A 5572-nucleotide genomic window follows, 5' to 3' on the forward strand; every position below is an offset into this window, starting at 1 on the left:
GTCCCCTCTGGCCTGACAAGGGCCCAGAAAGCTCAGCATAGGCGTTGCTGTTGGGGGCTGCCTGCCTTCCTGCTGTGAGGCTCCATGGCCATCGCCAGGGCCACCGCATGCACGGGGGTCAGCAGTGTCTTCTAAGAAGGGGGCAATGACAGCTGTCCGGGAACGAAGGACAGCACCCAGGGCCACCACTCTGCACCCTGTCTCAGCGGCGCTTTCGCTCCCATACTGTGGCCCAAGGTGGCTGCCCAAGAAGGAATCAGGCCTTGCGTTTGAGCTGAAAAGCAACTGCTCGTCTGTCTACATTGTGGAAGGGAATAAAATTGCCCGAGCAAGGGCCCTGGGAGAGATTAGGTTTTACGAAGGGAATCTGCAGGGTCTTGCGTTGCCCGAGAGGACTTGTAACTACATTTCAGGCAGATAAATCAGACGGGCTGTGGGTGGTGGGTCCCGTGTCCGATCTGTGGGTCAAGTCAGTTGGCAATGAAAACAATTAAGTGAGTAAAAAGATCACTTTCAGGGTGAGGGAAGAAAGACGTGATAACTCACCCACCCAAGCGCACACGTACACTGTGGCACGGGAGGGACTCGACCAGCTCTCCTAGCTCTGGCTCCGAGCTGGTTCCCGGACGCCCGTTCCCATGGGCCAGGAAAGGTTAATGAGCCAGAGGGTGGTCGCTGAGACGTGCAAAGAATCTCCGCGCTGGGACAAGCCTCCGCACGTCACCAGCCCCCTCACTGTTTACAGCAGGAGAAAATGTGGCCCAGAAATAAAGATGCACCCGTGGCCCCACAGACAATGGGAACAGATGCCCCATCTCCCCCTCCCAACCCTCTGCAGAGACCCCCAGGCCCGGGTCCGATTTGGCGTGCACACGCAGATGTGCAGCAACAGGGACGCATACATCTCTAATGAGCGAGCAAATGTGGGGACGGGGTGGGATTTTGTATCCAATGATTTTTTTTTTCATTTGAATGTAGACATCTGGCATCCTATAAATAAAATAGAAAATGTAAATATTGTAAAACCCATTAGAGAAGTGGTTTTAGGTTTGGTGAGAGCAGGGGTCAGCTGCTGCCCTACTGCACCATGCTGGGAAACCATCACCCCCCACCCGCGGGCCTCCTCGGCTTACCGCCCATCACCCTTGTCACCCAGCCGGCCAGGCTGCGCTCCGCCTGATGAATAAACGTGACAACATGGGCCAGTTGTCTCCTGCTGCTTATGTTGCGTTAACAGCATTCAAGAGCTACCTAAAAACTTCCCTGCTTTCATTTTATTCCATGGGGGGAAAGGCTTTCTGAAGGAGCAGAACATCTCTGTGGTAAGAGCGCAGATCCCACGCACACCAGTTAAGCCTCGAGATGTGCCCCCAGCCAGAGCTCCAGGACCACGTTTAAAATGCTCCTCAAAAGACATTTTCTGTTTGAGACATATTAAACAAGCTTTATTTAATAATGCTCGATTTGACTTATCCCGTTTAAATATTTGCTCCGATCAGCAACCATTTGATCCCGGCCTCGTTCCTGGCTGCAGACTAATTTCTCCGGGTTATTTTTCTTTGGTGCAAGGTTGATCCCAGAGGCAGAGAAACTGCTCTCGGGTTCCCTCCTTTTCTCTACTCCGCACTGTGGGGAAAAAGGAATAGAGTCATAAAAATCCTGAACTGGAGGCCACTTTTAGAAAGTTTATATTGCTTGTCCTCCCTTCTGTCTGGTGGAAGGCAGAAAACGTCATTTAAAAGACTCTCCTAATCAGATAATTATAAGGAGAAATTTCTCCTTTTTAAGGACAGCATCAGAATATAAAAAAGTTCCCAAGGACGTGATCTTTTTGAGGCGCATTCTGCCATCTGCCTTCCCCTATTCAGGGATTTTTGTAACAACTGCTTACACCAAATGCATGGTCACCCAGTAGGCGTGGAAGATTCTAGGACAGCACGGAGAGGGAGTCATTTAATATCTTAATTCACTATGTTTTCAAGGAGGGAATGACACTTTGATTTCTACCAACTTTGGGGACACTCCATATAGATCTTTTGGTTATTGTTACTGCTTATTGTGAAGATTTTACTATCAATGCTTAAAAAAATAAAGCCTTTTCTTTTCTTTTCTTTTTTCTTTTTAGGTTTTCTCTTTGCACAGCGCCTTCAAAAACAGCCACCTTGAAGCCAGCGGCCCCGGTCGCCTCTCTAGGTCTCACGAAGCCATTCATAATGACACAGGCCTCTGACAGCTACTCAGGATACCAGCCCAGGGTAAGCGGGACAGCGCTGAGGGCAGTCCGTTATCTGAGTGGCCTCGTCGAAGGGGCTCTGCTCCCAGCCGGGGAGGGGTCTTTCTCCGTGAGAGGGGTGTTTATGATGGCGGGCCAGTGCCTGGTTTATGGGCCCCGGTCGGGTGGGAGGGTGCTGCCCCGCCAGCCTGCAGCCTGCGCCGGCCTGAAGTGTTTACCGCTGTGGTGATTTACACCGTCCAGGTGTTCATTTGGGAAACATCTCGGCTCCGAGCTGACACGGTGATTGCCCGGGATTTGCAGACTTAGGCATTTTTTTCTGTTCCCAACGGTCCAGCACCCAGAGAGATGGTTAAAAAAAAAAAAAAAAAAAGTACTGGCCCAAAGTGGTTCGTGTGCTGTGATTTTCACAATGCCCCGCGTCCTGCCCCATGCAGAAAATCACCGGCACCAAGTCTGCCCTTCATCAGACTAACCCCTTCGGTCGGCTCGGCTCGCCCTAAAGGGCTTTCAGAAGCTGCACGGATGCCGTGCCAGGCTTCCCCTCTGCTCCGTTAGCACCCTGGTGCTTTCCAAAGGGCCCCCAAAGCAGGGCTTTCCTTGGGCGTGACTCGGGGTCCTCAGGTATGGCAGACATGTCCTGGAGAGGGAGTCTGGGGTTGACGGGGATTTGTTCTCCGGGGACCAGCCTCTGCTGGGGCGCTGACACTTGGACGGACCCACTCGACAGAAGCTTCTCACACACCAGGACCACTTGCCTTTATTCTCGCTCACATTCTTCAGTGCAGGTGGTATTGTTGCTGTTTGTCACTGGTTTGTGCTGGGAGTTCCTAACACCTATCCTGGGGCAGCCTTGTGTCCTCTGAACACTGAATTAAAACATGCCCCAAGAAATCAAAATGGTTTTTTCATTTGCCAAAAAACACATATTTTAAATTGTGTTTAATCATATCTGTCCCATCCCCATTTGAAGGAGCTTGGACATTTATTACATACCCATTTTTACACTTATACTGATCTTTTCTCTAGCCACTTTTGATAACTCTGATGACAAAGAAACAACTATACTTTTGCCTCATAGACTATTCTATCATCGATCTATCTATATATCGGGGTGAGGGTAGGTGAGGATATACTGGTTAGGAAATTGAGAATGATTCTTTATGTTTTAGTTTTTGCAAATACCTTTTTTACCCATCCAGAGACTCTTGGGCTGCTTTTAAGAGTTCATTTCAATTTAGCTATTTCTCTCTCTTTGACAAAATGTCTCCAAAAACCATCGTTTGCCTCCTCTCACAATCTGCAGACATAAAGCACTTGGTCAAACACAGGCGGGTAAAGAGTAAGGACCATCAGACCCAGGTTTAGCAAATGATAAAACTCCTTCCGAGTCCTACGTTTAAAACAGTCTTTTCGGCCAGTGCTTTGAATACTAACAAATTCACTAAAAAAGCATTCAAACCTCCCCTGTTTGTGCTCTTTTCTCCCGGCTTATGAATACATAAACCTCCCACCATAGAAAAATATCACTGACTTGCCACACTTAAACAGGGACACGTTTTCACCAGCAATGCGACCGTTTGAAATTATCAGCCCCGGGGCAAGAAAAAAATTCCAGCAATAAAACAAAAACCTTGATTTCTAAACATCAGGCTGAAGTCCTTTCAAGTGATCATGGACTCTCGGGGAAAATCGTTTTTCTCTGTTCCTGTTCACAGCCTAATATCAAGAAGCACCATGGAAAATATGCTGCTGATTCGAAGAAAAAGATCTGACATTTAAAAGGACTACTTTTGCCTTTTCTATAGATTTCCTGACTGTGTGCATTTGTAAACCTCTATTCTGAATCTGAGTAGGAAACCTCCACAGACACATGAAAATACATGTGACCACGGTCTATTTTAAAGAATGGCCTGAGAGTGTTTAATTTTCAAACGCCTGACACAACACCAACGCCTCTCTGAGCACAATTTCACTAAACTCCCGGATTCATTTATTTTAACCTCTGCTGGAACTGCCCCAGAAAAGCAGGTGACTATTGAAAGATTTTGTTTTTCATTCTAAATAACAAGAGGGATAAAATGAATGTCATTCTATGGAGTCTGAACATTAAAATGTAAGAGGGAGTTCGCCAGGATCTGGTAAATGGCTAAACAGATTAGTAGCCTTACTTTTTAACATATAAACATCTGAAACCCGTTTCCTGTTTAAGAAGAAGAAGAAAAAAAAAAAGTCTAGGTGGATGACCTCGGGCACTTTTTTTGATTAACAAATGTGAATTGTACATCATGGTGGAAAAAAAAATGGCGCACACTTGGTGGTCTTTCTACAGTCTGTATATGGGGGAGAGAGAAAAAAATACAAAAATAAACGTTACCTTCTCACTTCCAGGGTGGGCAATGCCATTTCTAGAGCGGCGTCCAGGGCTCTGGCAAATGTTAAGGCTGTCACCGCGGACAGAATCCCCACGGTCTGTGTGCCTCGATAGAGTCCGAAGAAAAACATTCCCTGCATTCCTGCTGGCTGGCCCTATCTCCAGGCCCCGGGCTCGGCCCTATAGACCCGTGTCACCCCGTCAAGCAGCGTAGGACACAGCTAATCTAAACCCACGCCTTCCCCAGTCGGCCCGGCAGCCGGGCGAAAACCGGGGCCAGTGTGCTGCCTATACCCAACACGCAAAGTCGATTCTCTACTTTCAGGATGAAGCACCAGCTGCAGTTTGTTCAGCCGGGAAGGGCTTAGAGGTTCTGGCACATTCTGACAAGATAGATTTTATAGGGTTTGTGCTAAAATTTGATATTGGAAGTTGGGATTCCAATTCCATGTCTCAAATGATAACAATAACAGCTGGGACCTTTAAGAAATGTGTGTATTCCTTCCATTTAAGAATTACATAATAAAAGCTATTTATGTCAAACACCTTATAAGGGAAAGATTTAGCCCTGATGTCAATATAACATATAATACTTTGTATATTCAGATAGGAAAAAAAAATCCATATCAGCGCCAAGTATTATTCTTGGTTTGGACTATCGGATATGTGGGGACTTTAAAAATTTAAAGTAAGCATCTCCTTGCTTTAACTTACAAAATCACCACGTGGCACTTTTTTTGGGGGGGTGGTGGATATTATTTCTATTTTTAAAAAACCAAGTGCTGATGAATCATGATTTGTTTTTTCACGTCCTTCTGGTGAAAAGACACAAAAGAAGTGCACGACTTGATGTTGTTTGATGTGATTTTTACGATCTGCACGCATGCCATGCGAGCGCTCGCCGGCCCCCCATGCGCTGATGCTTCCCTTGTTGCCTGAGAGCGGCCACGGCTTTGGGGAGTCCC

General features: G+C 47.0%; 1 long non-coding RNA gene across 1 annotated transcript; it reads right to left on the reverse strand.

The window, feature by feature from the left end:
- Positions 1-1448: 1448 nt before the first annotated feature.
- On the reverse strand, positions 1449-5025 carry LOC113936371. Its single transcript, XR_003524241.1, has 3 exons — positions 4611-5025; positions 3419-3533; positions 1449-1626 (listed from the first exon to the last, which is right to left on the reverse strand). It is a non-coding gene; the product is annotated as an uncharacterized LOC113936371 (long non-coding RNA).
- Positions 5026-5572: the final 547 nt, after the last annotated feature.

The sequence above is a fragment of the Zalophus californianus genome, chromosome 17, assembly GCF_009762305.2.
Source record: "Zalophus californianus isolate mZalCal1 chromosome 17, mZalCal1.pri.v2, whole genome shotgun sequence".
In the NCBI taxonomy this organism is placed as follows: domain Eukaryota; kingdom Metazoa; phylum Chordata; class Mammalia; order Carnivora; family Otariidae; genus Zalophus; species Zalophus californianus.